Source organism: Salmo salar, chromosome ssa01 (genome assembly GCF_905237065.1).
Source record: "Salmo salar chromosome ssa01, Ssal_v3.1, whole genome shotgun sequence".
NCBI classification, from domain to species: Eukaryota; Metazoa; Chordata; class Actinopteri; order Salmoniformes; family Salmonidae; genus Salmo; species Salmo salar.
Genome location: NC_059442.1, coordinates 90,190,033 through 90,209,257, shown reverse-complemented (window position 1 = coordinate 90,209,257; position 19,225 = coordinate 90,190,033). Strand labels below are relative to the sequence as shown.

At 45.5% G+C, this 19,225-nt stretch overlaps 1 pseudogene; it reads left to right on the top strand.

Annotated features, from left to right (window-relative positions):
• The window catches only part of LOC106609298 (transformation/transcription domain-associated protein-like), a 176,633-nt pseudogene that overhangs the window by 111,008 nt on the left and 46,400 nt on the right, over positions 1–19,225 (top strand).

Sequence of the window (19,225 nt, the reverse complement as noted above, 5' to 3'; positions counted from 1 at the left end):
CCTTCCGTGGCCTCCAACTGCTCTTAAACGCTAGTAAAACAAAATGCATGCTTTTCAACAGATCGCTGCCCGCACCCGCCCGACTAGCATCACTACTCTGGATGGTTCTGACTTAGAATATGTGGACAACTACAAATACCTAGGTGTCTGGCTAGACTGTAAACTCTCCTTCCAGACTCATATTAAACATCTCCAATCCAAAATTAAATCTAGAATCGGCTTCCTATTTCGCAACAAAGCCTCCTTCACTCACGTCGCCAAACATACCCTCGTAAAACTGACTATCCTACCGATCCTTGACTTTGGCCATGTCATTTACAAAATAGCCTCCAACACTCTTCTCAGCAAACTAAGTGCAGTCTATCACAGTGCCATCCGTTTTGTCACCGAAGCCCATTATACCACCCACCACTGCAACCTGCATGCTCTCGTCGGCTGGCCCTTGCTACATATTCGTCACCAGACCCACTGGCTCCAGGTCATCTATAAGTCTTGGCTAGTTAAAGCGCCGCCTTATTTCAGCTCACTGGTCACTATAACAACACCCACCCGTAGCACGCACTCCAGCAGGTATATTTCAATGGTCATCCCCAAAGCCAACACCTCCTTTGGCCTCCTTTCCTTCCAGTTCTCTGCTGCCAATGACTGGAATGAATTGCAAAAATCGCTGAAGGTGGAGACTTATATCTCCCTTACTAACTTTAAACAACAGCTATCTGAGCAGCTTACCGATCGCTGCAGCTTTACACAGCCCATGTGTAAATAGCCCATCCAATCTACCTACCTCATCCCCATATTGTTTTTATTCACTTTTTTGCTCTTTTGCACACCAGTATTTCTACTTGCACATCATCTGCCCATCTATCACTCCATTGTAAATGTGCTAAATTGTAATTACTTCGCTACTATGGCCTATTTATTGCCTTACCTCCTCACGCCATTTGCACACACTGTATATAGATTTTTTTCTATTGTGTAATTGACCGTACGTTTATTTATTCCATGTGTAACTCTGTGTTGTTGTTTGTGTCGCACTGATTTGCTTTATCTTGGCCAAGTCGCAGTTGTAAAGGAGAACTTATTCTCAACTGGCCTACCTGGTTTTAAATAAAGGTGAAATATAAAAATAAAACTGTTATAGGCCTATTTCTATTTTGCCTTGTTTATCAAAAGTGTTGGAACAACTTGTCAATAATCAATTGACTGGCTTTCTTGATGTCTATAGTATTCTCTCTGGTATGCAATCTGGTTTCCACTCCGGTTATGGATGTGTCACTGCAACCTTAAAGGTAATCAATGATGTCACCATTGCCCTTGGTTCCATTGCTCTTCTCATTTTACATCAACTACATAGCTCAGGCAGTTGGAAGCTCTCTCATCCATTTATATGCAGATGATACAGTCTTATACTCAGCTGGCCCCTCCCCGGTTTTTGTGTTAAACGCTCCACAACAAAGCTTTCTTAGTGTCCAACAAGCTTTCTCTGCCCTTAACCTTGTTCTGAACACCTCCAAAACAAAGGTAATGTGGTTTGGTAAGAAGAATGCGATTACTACCTGAGGGTTTAGAGCTTGAGGTAGTCACCTCATACAAGTACTTGGGAGTATGGCTAGACGGTACACGGTCCTTCTCTCAGCACATATCAAAGCTGCAGGCTAAAGTTAAATCTAGACTTGGTTTCCTGTATCGTAATCTCTCCTCTTTCACCCCAGCTGCCAAACTAGCCCTGATTCAGATGACCATCCTACCCATGCTAGATAATGGAGACGTAATTCATAGATCGGCAGGTAAGCGTGCTCTCGAGCAGCTAGATGTTCTTTAACATTCGGCCATCAGATTTGCCACCAAATCTAGGACACATCACAGCACTCTATACTCCTCTGTAAACTGGTCATCTCTGTATACCCGTCACAAGGTTGATGGCTATTTATAAATCCCTAGTAGGCCTCACTCCCCCCTATCTGAGATATCTACTGCAGCCCTCATCCTCCACATACAACACCCGTTCTGCCAGTCACATTCTGTTAAAGGTCCCCAAAGCACACACATCCCTGAGTCGCTCCTCTTTTCAATTTGCTGCAGCTAGCGACTGGAACGAGCTACAACAAACACTCAAACTGGACAGTTTTATTTGAATCTCTTCATTCAATTACTCAATCATGGACACTTTTACTGACAGTTGTGGCTGCTTTGCGTGATGTATTTTTGTCTCTACCTTCTAGCTCTTTGTGCTTTTGTCTGTGCCCATAATGTTTGTTTCCCTGTTTTATGGTGCTACCATGTTGTGTTGCTGCCATGTTGTGTTGCTACCATGTTGTTGTCATGTTGTGTTGCTACCATGCGTGTTATCATGTGTTGATGCCATGCTATGTTGTTGTCTTAGGTCTCTCTTTATGTGGTGTTGTGTTGTCTCTCTTGTCGTGATGTGTGTTTTGTCCTATATTTTTATTTCATTTATTTTTATTTTTAATCCCTGCCCCCATCCCCACAGGAAGACATTTGCCTTTTGGTAGGCCGTCATTGTCAATAAGAATTTGTTCTTAACCTCTATGGGCTAGGTGGGACGCAAGCGTCCCACCCGTGGTGCACTCCATCAACAGCAGGTGCATTTCAAGAGCGGCAAATTTGAATCCAAATAAATGTCAAAATTCAAATTTTTCAAACATACAACTATTTTACACCCTTTGAAAGATAAACATCTCCTTAATCTAACCACGTTTTACGATTTCAAAAAGGTTTTACGGCGAAAGCATAAATTTAGAGTATGTTAGGACAGTACATTTACAAGAGTTGTGTGTAATGTTTTGTCGATTCAAAGACAGGGTCACCAAAACCATAAAACCAGCTAAAATGATGCACTAACCTTTTACAATCTCCATCAGATGACACTCCTAGGACATTATGTTAGACAATGCATGCATTTTTAGTTCTATCAAGTTCATATTTATATCCAAAAACAGCGTTTTACTATGGCATTGATGTTGAGGAAATCGTTTCCCTCCAATAACCGGCAGTCAAGTCAGCACCACAAATTAAATAATTAAAATTAGAAAACATTGGTAAAATATTATATTGTCATTTAAAGAATTATAGATTTACATCTCTTGAACGCAATCAACTTGCCAGATTTAAAAATAACCTTACTGGGAAATCACACTTTGCAATAATCTGAGCACTGCGCCCAGAAAAATACGCGTTACGATATAGACTAGCCGTCATGTTGGGGAGATCTAAAATCGAAAATACTATGTAAATAATCCATTACCTTTGATTCTCTTCATCAGATGTCACTTCCAGGTATCACAGGTCCATAACGAATGTAGTTTTGTTCAAAAAAGCTCATCATTTATGTCCAAAAATCTCCGTCTTGTTAGCACATGATCTAAGCCCGCCGGACTTCACTTCATGAACGAGGGGAAAAAAATATATTTACGTTCGTTCAAACATGTCAAACGTTGTATAGCATAAATCATTAGGGCCTTTTTTAACCAGAACATGAATAATATTCAAGGTGGACGAATGCATTCTCTTTTATAACGTATTGGAACGAGGGTACCCAACATGAACTCGCGCGCCAGGTGTCTAATGGGCCATCATCGTTCCATGGCTCTTGTTCGGTCAGATCTCCCTCCAGAAGACTCAAAACACTTTGTAAAGGCTGGTGACATCTAGTGGAAGCAATAGGAAGTGCCAAAATATTCCTCAGCCCCTGTGTTTTTCAATGGCATAGGTTTAAAGGTAATACAACACATCAGGTATCCACTTCCTGTCAGAAAATGTCTCAGGGTTTTGCCTGCCAAATGAGTTCTGTTATACTCACAGACACCATTCAAACAGTTTTAGAAACTTTAGGGTGTTTTCTATCCATATATAATAAGTATATGCATATTCTAGTTACTGGGTAGGATTAGTAACCAGATTAAATCGGGTACATTTTTTTTATCCAGCCGTGCAAATACTGCCCCCTAGCCCTAACAGGTTTTAACTGACTTGCCTAGTAAAATAAAGGTTAAATAAATAAAATGTTTACAGCAGGTTCTACCAGCCGCTGAGATTATATTTGGTTATCAATGCAAAATAGGCAACTTTGATTAATAGCCTATATTGTCTATAGATCAGATGAAGGAACCATGCCACAACACTGCCCCCACAGCTCTGGTTTATCATGATACGGCGTGCCTCAATTTTCACTTAGTAAAAAAAGTAGGTAGGTATGCCGGAGTGTATTAAAAGGTCCCGGCCTTTTTGTGACAAAAAGCAACATTGCAACACTCCAAGTCCTGCATCTGCGTAGAGCTTTGTAGTAAGCTCCATTCCTCCACCCCACCTCCCTTCCATCTCCTATCCATCCTTCCATCCATTACAGCCCACCCTCTGTAGTCCTCTGTATTGAGCCAGGGTTAGAGAGGTGTCTCTTTACGACTACAGGCTACTCCTCACCCCTCTATCAACAGGGTATGCTAACAGGGGTGTAGGGTGTCAGTCTAATGAGGCCAGAGAAGAACTGTGGTCTGGGCTCAACCAACTTGTCTCTGTCTCTCTGTCATCAAGGCCTCACTGTCACTCTATCAGTGTCTAGCAGAGTATCTCCCTCGTAGTGAGAGGTGCAGAGCTCTCACCAATGGCTGTCTATCTGTCACACTGTTGCATCCATCCTGTCTATACCATGGAGTGCTTGTTGTGTCAACACGTGTCCGGTTTTGTGAGGAGTCGTGATTACGTCTGTAGAAATGTAGATTAGGGAGTGCATAGTTAGTTTGCGTAAAAAAATATATATAAAGCTGACATTAGCTCAGTGACTGCAGTAGAAGGGTAGGTCAAGGCAACTTCCTCCTCTAAATGTAGCCCCAGGTCTGTTTTAACCTGACATCACCCTCCATGGTTTCATATCATAACTCCATCTCCATTACACATTACAGAGCTGCTTTCATCCAGGGGATCAATGTTTGATATTATTTGTTATTCTCTGCCGTGTACACTCCTCTCATCTGTGCTTCACTGTGAACCCTGAGGGTAGGTTCTTCTTTGAAAGGTAATCTGAGTGTGAACCCCTCCCCCTGCCCATGACTGTTATCTGCTAGGTGGGACGAGTGTACCCCCAGGCAGTCTACTTCCCCATCCACACCCTCTACCTGACGCTCAAGATAGAGCAGAGGGAACGCTACAACAGAGGTAAATCGTGTGTGTGTGCTATGCCAGTACCACGGTAATATGACGGTTGCAAAACATCATGATACATACAGTTTGGTACCAACATTTTAGAATAGCGTAGTACTGTTTCGTATGACACTACCAACATTTTTCGGCCCTACCGCTCTAAATAACCAGCTGCCGCTTGTTTATGAAGTCAGTTTTGTTTATAAATTAAGTTGAATTTAAACAACAGCCACTTTAAAAATATATATATATTTCACCTTTATTTAACCAGGTAGGCAAGTTGAGAACAAGTTCTCATATACAACTGCGATTTGGCCAAGATAAAGCAAAGCAGTTCGACACATACAACTGTCACGTCCTGACCCTAGTAAGATGTCATTTTCTATAGTAGAGTAGGTCAGGGCGTGACAGGGGGTGTTTTGGGTAGTTCTAGTTTTTCTATTTCTATGTTGGGATTGTTTGGGTTGATCTCTAATTGGAGGCAGCTGATCCTTGTTGCCTCTGATTGGAGATCATATTTAAGTAGGGGTTTTTCTTCCTGGGTTTTGTGGGTAGTTGTTTTCTGTATGTCACTTGACGGAACTGTTGTCAGTAGTTTTGTTGTTTTGTTTAAGTATATTCATTAAAAGTAAATAAGAGCACTCTACACGCTGTGCCTTGGTCCCCTTTATACGACCCGCGTTACAACAACAACACATGGAGTTACAAATGGAGTAAACAAACATACAGTAGAAAAACAAGTCTATATACACTGCTCAAAAAAATAAAGGGAACACTTAAACAACACAATGTAACTCCAAGTCAATCACACTTCTGTGAAATCAAACTGTCTACTTAGGAAGCTACACTGATTGACAATAAATTTCACGTGCTGTTGTGCAAATGGAATAGACAACAGGTGGAAATTATAGGCAATTAGCAAGACACCCCCAATAAAGGAGTGGTTCTGCAGGTGGGGACCACAGACCACTTCTCAGTTCCTGTGCTTCCTGGATGATGTTTTGGTCACTTTTGAATGCTGGCGGTGCTTTCACTCTAGTGGTAGCATGAGACGGAGTCTACAACCCACACAAGTGGCTCAGGTAGTGCAGCTCATCCAGGATGGCACATCAATGCGAGCTGTGGCAAGAAGGTTTGCTGTGTCTGTCAGCGTAGTGTCCAGAGCATGGAGGCACTACCAGGAGACAGGCCAGTACATCAGGAGACGTGGAGGAGGCCATAGGAGGGCAACAACCCAGCAGCAGGACCGCTACCTCCGCCTTTGTGCAAGGAGGAGCAGGAGAAGCACTGCCAGAGCCCTGCAAAATGACCTACAGCAGGCCACAAATGTGCATGTGTCTGCTCAAACGGTCAGAAACAGACTCCATGAGGGTGGTATGAGGGGGTTGTGCTTACAGCCCAACACCGTGCAGGACGTTTGGCATTTGCCAGAGAACACCAAGATTGGCAAATTCGCCACTGGCGCCCTGTGCTCTTCACAGATGAAAGCAGGTTCACACTGAGCACGTGACAGACGTGACAGAGTCTGGAGACACCGTGGAGAACGTTCTGCTGTCTGCAACATCCTCCAGCATGACCGGTTTGGCGGTGGATCAGTCATGGTGTCACAGGTGTCGTATAGATGAGACCAAGGCGCAGCGGGTTGCATGTTCATCATGATCATTTATTCCAAACACGTGAACACGAGAAAAAAAAATATAAACAATACTCACGACACGAACAGAGTGGCAGGCTAAACAAAGCAGTGCTCACAAACAACTACCCACAAAACACAAAGACAAACACACCCTATTATATAGGACTCCCAATCAAAGGCAACTCAACACACCTGCCTTCAATTGGGAGTCCAACCCCAATTAACTACACATAGAAAAACAAACCTAACTAGACAAAAATGCAGCAATACAACCTAGAACATACAACCTAGAACATACATCCAAAACCCAGGAACACATAAATCAAACACCCCTCACAACACACAAAAAAAAACACCACCATACAAAACAAACATCCCTCTGTCACGTCCTAACCAAAATACTAAACCACTACTCCCTCTGCTGGTCAGGACGTGACACATGGTGTGGGGTGGCATTTCTTTGGGGGGCCGCACAGCCCTCCATGTGCTCGCCAGAGGTAGCCTGACTGCCATTAGGTGCCGAGATGAGATCCTCAGACCCCTTGTGAGACCATATGCTGGTGCGGTTGGCCCTGGGTTCCTCCTAATGCAAGACAATGCTAAGCCTCATGTGGCTGGAGTGTGTCAGCAGTTCCTGCAAGAGGAAGGCATTGATGCTATGGACTGGCCCGCCAGTTCCCCAGACCTGAATCCAATTGAGCACATCTGGGACATCATGTCTCGCTCCATCCACCAACGCCACGTTGCACCACAGACTGTCCAGGAGTTGGCGGATGCTTTAGTCCAGGTCTGGGAGGAGATCCCTCAGGAGACCATCCGCCACCTCATCAGGAGCATGCCCAGGCGTTGTAGGGAGGTCATACAGCCACGTGGAGGCCACACACACTACTGAGCCTCATTTTGACTTGTTTTAAGGACATAACATCAAATTTGGATCAGCCTGTAGTGTTAAGGCAATAAATAGGCCAAGTGCGAAGTAAATACAATATAGCAAATAAACACTGGAATGGTAGATGTGCAGTAGATTAATGTGCAAAGTAGAAATACTGGGGTGCAAAGGAGCAAGATAAATAAATAAATAAATACAGTAGGGGATGAGGTAGTTATTTGGGCTATTTACAGATGGGCTATGTACAGGTGCAGTGATCTGTGAGCTATTCTCTTGTATGCGCTGGTCCAAGAATGTCCACTTCACTTTCATGCGCATATCACGTTTGGCAACAGTAATCCGCCAAGCACTTCCTCCTCCAGCCATCACTCACCTGCTTCTCTCCGTCCACATTTATTTATCCATCAGTTTTATTGTAATTTAGCCGTGATGGCAAGTAGGGATGCAGATCCTGAGTCTTCTGCTGGTCGATTTGTGCATTTGTTACATTGGAGCAGAGCAAGCATAGTTGATGCATTGTATCATTTCATCGCCTGTTATAAAGGCAACTTGCTCCTCTAAATGTATGCTTAACACCCCGGCCGTCCTACAATCTAAGGTAGATGCCCTCAATCTCTCACAAATTATCAATGAACCTACCAGGTACAACCCCAAATCTGTAAACACGGGCACCCTCATAGATATCATGCTGACCAACCTGCCCTCTAAATACACCTCTGCTGTCTTCAACCAGGATCTCAGTGATCCCTGCCTCATTGCCTGCGTCCGTAATGGGTCTGTGGTTAAACGACCACCTCTCATCATTGTCAAACGCTCCCTAAAACACTTCAGCGAGCAGGCCTTTCTAATCGACCTGGCCCGGGTATCCTGGAAGGATATTGACCTCATTCCATCAGTAGAGGATGCCTGGTTATTCTTTAAAAGTGCTTTCCTCACCATCTTAAATAAGCATGCCCCATTCAAAACATTTTGAACCAGGAACAGATATAAACCTTGGTTCACTCCAGACCTGACTGCCCTTGACCAGCACAAAAACATCCTCTGGCGTACTGCATTAGCATCGAATAGCCCCCGCGATATGTAACTTTTCAGGGAAGTTAGGAACAAATATACACAGGCAGTTAGAAAAGCCAAGGCTAGCTTTTTCAAGCAGAAATTTGCTTCCTGCAACACAAACTCAAAAAAGTTCTGGGACACTTTAAAGTCCATGGAGAATAAGAGCACCTCCTCCCAGCTGCCCACTGCTCTGAGGCTAGGAAACACTGTACCCACCGATAAATCCACGATAATTGAGAATTTCAATAAGCAAATTTCTACGACTGGCCATGCTTTCCAACTGGCTACCCCTATCCCGGTCAACAGCCCTGCACCTCCCACAGAAACTAGCCAAAGCCTCCCCATTTCTCCTTCACCCAAATCCAGATAGCTGATGTTCTGAAAGAGCTGCAAAATCTGGACCCCTACAAATCAGTCGGGCTAGACAATCTGGACACTCTCTTTCTAAAATGATCTGCCGAAATTGTTGCAACCCCTATTACTAGCCTGTTCAACCTCTCTTTCGTATCTTCTGAGATCCCCAAAGATTGGAAAGCTGCTGCGGTCATCCCCCTCTTCAAAGGGGGAGACACTCTAGACCCAAACTGCTACAGACCTACAGTGGGGGGGAAAAGTATTTGATCCCCTGCTGATTTTGTACGTTTGCCCACTTACAAAGAAATGATCAGTCTATAATTTTAATGGTAGGTTTATATGAACAGTGAGAGACAGAATAACAACAAAAAAATCCAGAAAAATGCATGTAAAAAATGTTATAAATTGATTTGCATTTTAATGAGGGAAATAAGTATTTGACCCCTCTGCAAAACTTGACTTAGTACTTGGTGGCAAAACCCTTGTTGGCAATCACAGAGGTCAGACGTTTCTTGTAGTTGGTCACCAGGTTTGCACACATCTCAGGAGGGACTTTGTCCCACTCCTCTTTGCAGATCTTTTCCAAGTCATTAAGGTTGCGAGGCTGACGTTTGGCAACTCGAACCTTCAGCTCCCTCCACAGATTTTCTATGGGATTAAGGTCTGGAGACTGGCTAGGCCACTCCAGGACCTTAATGTGCTTCTTCTTGAGCCACTCCTTTGTTGCCTTGGCCGTGCTTTTTGGGTCATTGTCATGCTGGAATACCCATCCACGACCCATTTTCAATGCCCTGGCTGAGGAAAGGAGGTTCTCACCCAAGATTTGACAGTACATGGCCCCGTAAAATGATGCGGTGAAGTTGTCCTGTCCCCTTAGCAGAAAAACACCCCCAAAGCATAATGTTTCCACCTCCATGTTTGACGGTGGAGATGGTGCCAGAAATCTTTATGATTGAGAGGGGGTCAAATACTTATTTCCCTCATTAAAATGCAAATCAATTTATAACATTTTTGACATGCGTTTTTCTCTATATTTTTGTTGTTATTCTGTCTCTCACTGTTCAAATAAACCTACCATTAAAATTATAGACTGATCATTTCTTTGTCAGTGGGCAAACATACAAAATCAGCAGGGGATCAAATACTTTTTTCCCCCACTGCATATCTATCCTACTCTGCCTTTCTAAAGTCTTCGAAAGCCAAGTTAACAAACAGATCACCGACCATTTCGAATCCCACCGTACCTTCTCCTCTATGCAATCTGGTTTCCGAGCTGGTCATGGATGCACCTCAGCCATGCTCAAGGTCCTAAACAATATCATAACCGCCATCGATAAGAGACAATACTGTGCAGGTATATTTCACTGGTCATCACCAAAGCCAATCCCTACTTTGGCCGCCTTTCCTTCCAGTTCTCTGCTGCCAATGACTGGAATTAATTGAAAAAAATCACTAAAGCTGGAGACTCATATATCCCTCACTAACCTTAAGCATCAGCTCACAGATCACTGCAGCTGTACATAATCCATCTTTAAATAGCCCATCCAACTACCTCATCCCCATTTTGTGATATATTTATTTTTGCTCCTTTGCACCCCAGTATCTCTACTTGCACATTCATCTTCTGCACATCTGGCACTCCAGTGTTTAATTGCTAAATTGTAATTACTTCGCCACTACGGCCTATTTATTGCCTTACCTCCCTAATCTTACCTCGTTTGCACAGACTGTATAAATATTTTTTTCTATTGTGTTATTGACTGTACGTTTGTTTATTCCATGCGTAACTCTGGTTAAATAAAGGTGAATTTTTTTTTTTTTAAATCAACCAAGAGCACAGGTCAGACTGAGTAGACTTTGCAAGCTCACTATCATGTAGCCTCTTGGATGTCAGAGAGGGAAAATGGAGCCCAGGCATGTTGGCAGCTTTACAGCAAAGAAAAAGTATTGTCTGTAGACAGTTAAAACAATATGACCCATATTACCAGAGATACCTTTTTTATTTTTATTGGGATTCTCTCGAATTTTATGTAATTTCACAAACCACATCGTGAACTAATCCAGGGTCGAAATGTATTGGTTTGATAACAAACAACGCTGTTCAGTCATGTTATTTAGCTAGCTAACAACCTGGTAACTTGACAGTAGGTTTAGGCACACCGGATTGGCACAGGAAGAAAGAAAAAGGGTCTGCTACTCATGAGATCTGCTTCAAATGTAGGTTTCATATAGGTAGGATTCATATAGGTAGGATTCATATAGGTAGGATTCATATAGGTAGGATTCATATGGATAGGATTCATATAGGTAGTATCAAGACTCGGGATATGACCCAGATGCAGACACGGGAGGTGGATAGTACAGTTCTCAGATGATTTATTAGAAACACGGGGCAGGCAAAGGGCAGGTCGAGGGCAGACAGAGGTTCGTAATCAGGTCAGGCAGGTACATGACGGCAGGCAGGCTCGGGGTCAGGGCAGGCAGAATGGTCAGAAATGGGAAAAATAGGAAACAGAACTAGAGAAACAGGAAGGCAAGAAAGAATGCTGGTAAGCCCTGACAAAACAAGACGAACTGGCAACAGACAAACCGAGAACACAGGTATAAATACACAGGGGATAATGGGAAGATGGGCAACACCTGGAGGGGATGGAGAAAAGCACAAATACAGGTGAAGCAGATCAGGGTGTGACAGGTAGGATTCATATAGGTAGGATTCATATAGGTGTTTGAGGTGGAGTGGGGTGGAGAGAGGGAAGGTGTGTGGGGGGGGGGGGTGGAGAGGTGTGTGTGTGTGAGTGATAGACAGTGGCATAAGGTAACCCTGGCATAGCCTGGCACAGCCCAATACCACCCTGCAACAGTATGGCAGCCACATCTGTTCAGTCTGCTGCTGTTCCTCTCTACCTGAGCAGTCTGAAGCTCTGTTGAAGGAAGGGCTCTGTCACGTTCATGACATGACAAAGATAAGACTTTTTCATCCAATGTCCAACACAGCGCGCTTACAAACTGGAAAATGGACATTTGCACTCAACATTTACACAGAGGACAAGCTGAAGTCTTCGCTAACTATGTACTTTCTGAAACACTTTCATCTACAACACTAAATCCTCAAGCCATTTCAGTCAAGGTGTTGACAGAGAGAAAGAGAGCTGACATGACACAAGCTTCCAAATCGAACTCGGCGGTGCTGCAAAGTGCTTTAGCAATGCTGGCTGGGAGGAGGGGGGGGGGGGGCAGCTGTGCACTGAGCTGAGGATAGTCAGGTAATCAGGGGTGGGGGGCTAGTGAGGGGAGTGGGATAGGAGGAGGGAAGATGGGGGTGATGGGTGCGGTGAGTGTGTAGGACCTGATGAGTGGGAGATGGCCCTAGGGGATGTAGACTGTAGTTGGGCTGACTGCACTGTGCTGACGGCAAGGGGGCTCCAGAAGCAGCAGCTGCAGGCTCAGCGCTCCGTTCCATTGGTTAGACAGGGACAGAGGAACACTTGTCCCCCCTTATGGGAACAAACTCACCTGGCTGCACCTGTTCTGCCGAGTCAGGGGGCTTTGGGAGGAAGGGGTGAGGGGGATTAGAGGTGTGTTTGTCCCATCACATCTGGAAAACATACACTTGTTGGGCTGAGTCTGTGGGCATCATAGCTTGCTCAATGTCATAGCATTTTTTGGGTCACAAATAACGGTGTAGTATAAATGTTCATAATCAATCTTCCTCCCTCTCTCTTCCCCCTAACCCTCTCCCCCAACCATTCCCATCAAGATCACACTGAACTTTGTCAAGAAGCTGGTGAGCAAGTTTGCCGTGGGGTTGGAGAAAGTCTCCAACGTGTTCACCACGTTCTCCAGCGCGGCATCAGAGTCGCTCGTCCGCCGAGCCCAGGCCACCGCTCAGGACCCTGTCTTCTAGAAGATGAAGAGACATTTCACCACAGGCACGATCCGTTCTACACTGCTACATCTCATTTTTCTGTTCTGCTGTTTTCATTGTTTATTTATGTACTCTTTTTTGAGAAATAGAACTCACTTTTGGAATCTAACCAACAGTGTTGGGCCATAGGATTCCAGGGGTAATTCTCAAATCACACTCAATTCCTTATGTAGTGCGTTACTTTAGAACAGAGCTCTTTAGAACCAAGCTGCCAGACATAACCAAGCTGCCAGACATAACCTAGCTGACAGACATAACCTAGCTGACAGAAATAACCATGCTGCAAGACATAAGCAAGTTGCCACAAGTTGCCAGAAATAACCAAGCTGCCAGACATAACTAAGCTGCCAGACCTAGCCAGACATAACCAAGCTGCCAGACATAACCAAGCTGCCAGACCTAGCCAGACATAACCAAGCTGCCAGACATAACCAAGCTGCCAGACACAACCAATCTGCCAGACACAACCAAGCTGCCAGACCAAGCAAGACATAACCAAACTGCCAGACATAACCTAGCTGTCAGACATAACCTAGCTGCCAGACATAACCAAGCTGCCAGACGTAGCCAAGCTGCCTGACGTAGCCTAGCTGCCAGACGTAGCCAAGCTGCCAGACATAAACGAGCTGCCAGATATAACCAACACATAACCATATCTCCCTCACTAGCTTTTAAGCACCAGCTGTCAGAGAAGCTCACGGATCACTGCACCTGTACATAGCTCATCTGTAAACAGCCCATCTATGTACCTACCTCATCCCCATACTGTATTTATTTATTTATTTATCCTGCTCCTTTGCACCCCAGTATCTCTACTTGCACATTCATCTTCTGCACATCTACCATTCCAGCGTTTATTTGCTATATTGTAATTACTTCGCCACCATGGCCTATTTATTGCCTTAACTTACCTCATTTGCACTCACTGTATATAGACTTTTTGTTTTCTTTTGTTCTACTGTATTATTGACTGTATGTTTTGTTTATTCCATGTGTAACTCTGTGTTGTTGTATGTGTCGAATTTCTATGCTTTATCTTGGCAAGGTTGCAGTTGCAAAGGAGAACTTGTTCTCAACTAACCTACCTGGTTAAATAAAGGTGGAAAAAAAAAAAAAATAATGTCTGTCAGACATAACCTAGCTGACAGACATAACCATGCTGCAAGACATAACCAAGCTGCCACAAGTAGCCAGAAAGAACCAAGCTGCCAGACACAACTAAGCTGCCAGACCTAGACAGACATAACCTAGCTGCCAGACATAAACTAGCTGCCAGACATAACCAAGCTGCCAGACGTAACTAAGCTGCCAGACGTAACCAAGCTGCCAGACGTATCCAAGCTGCCAGACGTAGCCAATCTGCCAGACGTAACCTAGCTGCCAGACGTAACCTAGCTGCCAGACGTAACCTAGCTGCCAGACGTAACCTAGCTGTAGAAGTTGCCAAGCTGCCAGATTAAGCCAAGATACCAGACATAATATAGCTGCCAGAAGTAGCCACGCTGCCAGACGTAACCAAGCTGCTAGACATAACCAAGCTGCTAGACGTAACCAAGCTGCCAGACGAGAAACCTAGCTGCCAGACGAGAAACCTAGCTGCCAGACGTAACCTAGCTGCCAGACGTAACCTAGCTGCCAGACGTAGCCAAGCTGCCAGACGTAGCCAAGCTGCCAGACGTAGCCAAGCTGCCAGACATAACCTAGCTGCCAGACATAAACTAGCTGCCAGACATAAACTAGCTGCCAGACATAAACTAGCTGCCAGACGTAGCCAAGCTGCCAGACATAAACTAGCTGCCAGACGTAGCCAAGCTGCCAGTGGTAACCTAGCTGCCAGACATAGCCAAGCTGCCAGACACAACCTAGCTGCCAGATTTAACCTAGCTGCCAGACTTAACCTAGCTGCCAGACTTAACCTAGCTGCCAGACATAACCTAGCTGCCAGACATTACCTAGCTGCCAGACATATCATAGCTGACAGACATAACCTAGCTGCAAGACCTAGCCAGACATAACCAAGCTGCCAGACATAACCAAGCTGTCAGACATAACCTAGCTGCCAGACATAACCAAGCTGCCAGACATAACCAAGCTGCCAGACGTAACCAAGCTGCCAGATATAGCCAATCTGCCAGACATAACCTAGCTGCCAGACATAACCTAGCTGCCAGACATAACCTAGCTGTAAAAGTAGCCAAGCTACCAGACGTAGCCTAGCTACCAGACGTAGCCTAGCTGCCAGACTTAACCTAGCTGCCAGACATAACCTAGCTGCCAGACATTACCTAGCTGCCAGACATTACCTAGCTGCCAGACATAACCTAGCTGCCAGACATAACCTTGCTGCCAGACATAACCTAGCTGCCAGACATAACCTAGCTGCAAGACCTAGCCAGACATAACCAAGCTGCCAGACATAACCAAGCTGCCAGACATAACTAAGCTGTCAAACATAACTAAGCTGTCAGACATAACTTAACTGTCAGACATAACCTAGCTGCCAGACATAACCAAGCTGCCAGACATAACCAAGCTGCCAGACATAACCAAGCTGGCAGACATAACCAAGCTGTCAGACACAACCTAACTGTCAGACATAACCTAGCTGCCAGACATAACCAAGCTGCCAGACGTAACCAAGCTGCCAGATGTAGCCAATCTGCCAGACATAACCTAGCTGCCAGACATAACCTAGCTGCCAGACATAACCTAGCTGTAAAAGTAGCCAAGCTACCTGACGTAGCCTAGCTACCAGACGTAGCCTAGCTGCCAGACATAACCTAGCTGCCAGACATAACCTAGCTGCCAGACATTACCTAGCTGCCAGACATTACCTAGCTGCCAGACATTACCTAGCTGCCAGACATATCCTAGCTGCCAGACATAACCTTGCTGCCAGACATAACCTAGCTGCCAGACATAACCTAGCTGCAAGACCTAGCCAGACATAACCTAGCTGCCAGACATAACCAAGCTGCCAGACATAACTAAGCTGTCAAACATAACTAAGCTGTCAGACATAACTTAACTGTCAGACATAACCTAGCTGCCAGACATAACCAAGCTGCCAGACATAACCAAGCTGCTAGACGTAACCAAGCTGCCAGATGTAGCCAATCTGCCAGACATACCCTAGCTGCCAGACATAACCTAGCTGCCAGACATAACCTAGCTGTAAAAGTAGCCAAGCTGCCAGACATAGCCTAGCTACCAGACGTAGCCTAGCTACCAGACGTAGCCTAGCTGCCAGACGTAGCCTAGCTGCCAGACGTAGCCTAGCTGCCAGACGTAACCTAGCTGCCAGACGTAACCTAGCTGCCAGACGTAACCTAGCTGCCAGGCGTAACCTAGCTGCCAGACGTAACCTAACTGTCAGACTTAACCTAGCTGCCAGACATAACCAAGCTGCCAGATGTAGCCAATCTGCCAGACGTAACCTAGCTGCCAGACGTAACCTAGCTGCCAGACATCACCTAGCTGCCAGACATAACCTAGCTGCCAGACATAACCTAGCTGTGGAAGTAGCCAAGCTGCCAGACATAGCCTTGCTACCAGACATAGCCTAGCTGCCAGACATAACCTAGCTGCCAGACATAACCTAGCTGCAAGACCTAGCCAGACATAACCAAGCTGCCAGACATAACCAAGCTGCCAGACATAACTAAGCTGTCAAACATAACTAAGCTGTCAGACATAACTTAACTATCAGACATAACCTAGCTGCCAGACATACCCTAGCTGCCAGACATATCCTAGCTGCCAGACATAACCTAGCTGTAAAAGTAGCCAAGCTGCCAGACATAGCCTAGCTACCAGACGTAGCCTAGCTACCAGACGTAGCCTAGCTACCAGACGTAGCCTAGCTGCCAGACGTAGCCTAGCTGCCAGACGTAGCCTAGCTGCCAGACGTAACCTAGCTGCCAGACGTAACCTAGCTGCCAGACGTAACCTAGCTGCCAGGCGTAACCTAGCTGCCAGACGTAACCTAACTGTCAGACTTAACCTAGCTGCCAGACGTAACCAAGCTGCCAGATGTAGCCAATCTGCCAGACGTAACCTAGCTGCCAGACGTAACCTAGCTGCCAGACATCACCTAGCTGCCATACATAACCTAGCTGCCAGACATAACCTAGCTGTGGAAGTAGCCAAGCTGCCAGACATAGCCTTGCTACCAGACATAGCCTAGCTGGCAGACATAACCTAGCTGCCAGACATAACCTAGCTGTCAGACATAACCTAGCTGCCAGACGTAACCTAGCTGCCAGATGTAGCCAAGCTGCCAGACGTAAACTAGCTGCCAGACGTAAACTAGCTGACCGACGTAACCTAGCTGACCGACGTAACCTAGCTGCCAGACATAACCTAGCTGCCAGACATAACCTAGCTGCCAGACATTACCTAGCTGCCAGACATTACCTAGCTGCCAGACATTACCTAGCTGCCAGACATAACCTAGCTGCCAGACATAACCTAGCTGCCAGACAAAACCTAGCTGCCAGACATTACCTAGCTGCCAGACATAGCCTAGCTGCCAGACATAACCTTGCTGCCAGACATAACCTAGCTGCCAGACATAACCTAGCTGCAAGACCTAGCCAGACATAACCAAGCTGCCAGACATAACCAAGCTGCCAGACATAACTAAGCTGTCAGACATAACTAAGCTGTCAGACATAACCTAACTGTCAGACACAACCAAGCTGACAGACCTACCCAGACATTACCAAGCTGTCAGACATAACCTAGATGACAGACTTAAACAAGCTACCAGACATAACCTAGCTGCCAGACTTAACCAAGCTGCCAGACATAACCAAGCTGCAAGACCTAGCCAGACATAGCCAAGCTGCCAGACATAACCAAGCTGCAAGCTGCCAGACATAGCCTAGCTGCCAGACATTACCTAGCTGCCAGACATAGCCTAGCTGCCAGACATAACCTTGCTGCCAGTCATAACCTAGCTGCCAGACATAACCTAGCTGCAAGACCTAGCCAGACATAACCAAGCTGCCAGACATAACCAAGCTGCCAGACATAACTAAGCTGTCAGACATAACTAAGCTGTCAGACATAACTAAGCTGTCAGACATAACCTAACTGTCAGACATAACCTAGCTGGCAGACATAACCAAGCTGCCAGATATAACCAAGCTGCCAGACGTATCCAAGCTGGCAGACTAATCCAAGATACCAGACATAACATAGCAAGCTGCCAGACGTAGCCAAGCTGCCAGACGTAACCGAGCTGTCAGACATAACCTAGCTGCCAGACATAAACTAGCTTCCAGAAATAACCAAGCTGACAGAAATAACCTAGCTGATAGACATCACCTAGCAGACAGAAAAAACCAACCTGCTAGACATAACCAAGCTTCCAGACGTAGCCAAGCTGCCAGACGTAACCAAGTTGCCAGACCTAGAGAGATATAACCAAGCTGCCAGACATAAGCAAGCTCTCGGACCTAAAAAGACATAACCAAGCTGCCAGACGTAACCAAGCTGCCAGACATAACAATGCTGCCAGACATATTGTATTTACCTTTATTACATAACCAAGCTGCCAGACACAACCAAGCTGACAGACCTACCCAGACATTACCAAGCTGTCAAACATAACCTAGATGACAGACTTAAACAAGCTACAAGACATAACCTAGCTGCCAGACATAACTAAGCTGTCAGACATAACTAAGCTGTCAGACATAACCTAACTGTCAGACACAACCAAGCTGACAGACCTACCCAGACATTACCAAGCTGTCAGACATAACCTAGATGACAGACTTAAACAAGCTACCAGACATAACCTAGCTGCCAGACTTAACCAAGCTGCCAGACATAACCTAGCTGCCAGACCTAGCCAGACATAGCCAAGCTGCCAGACATAACCAAGCTGCAAGCTACCAGACATAGCCTAGCTGCCAGACATTACCTAGCTGCCAGACATAGCCTAGCTGCCAGACATAACCTTGCTGCCAGTCATAACCTAGCTGCCAGACATAACCTAGCTGCAAGACCTAGCCAGACATAACCAAGCTGCCAGACATAACCAAGCTGCCAGACATAACTAAGCTGTCAGACATAACTAAGCTGTCAGACATAACTAAGCTGTCAGACATAACCTAACTGTCAGACATAACCTAGCTGGCAGACATAACCAAGCTGCCAGATATAACCAAGCTGCCAGACGTATCCAAGCTGGCAG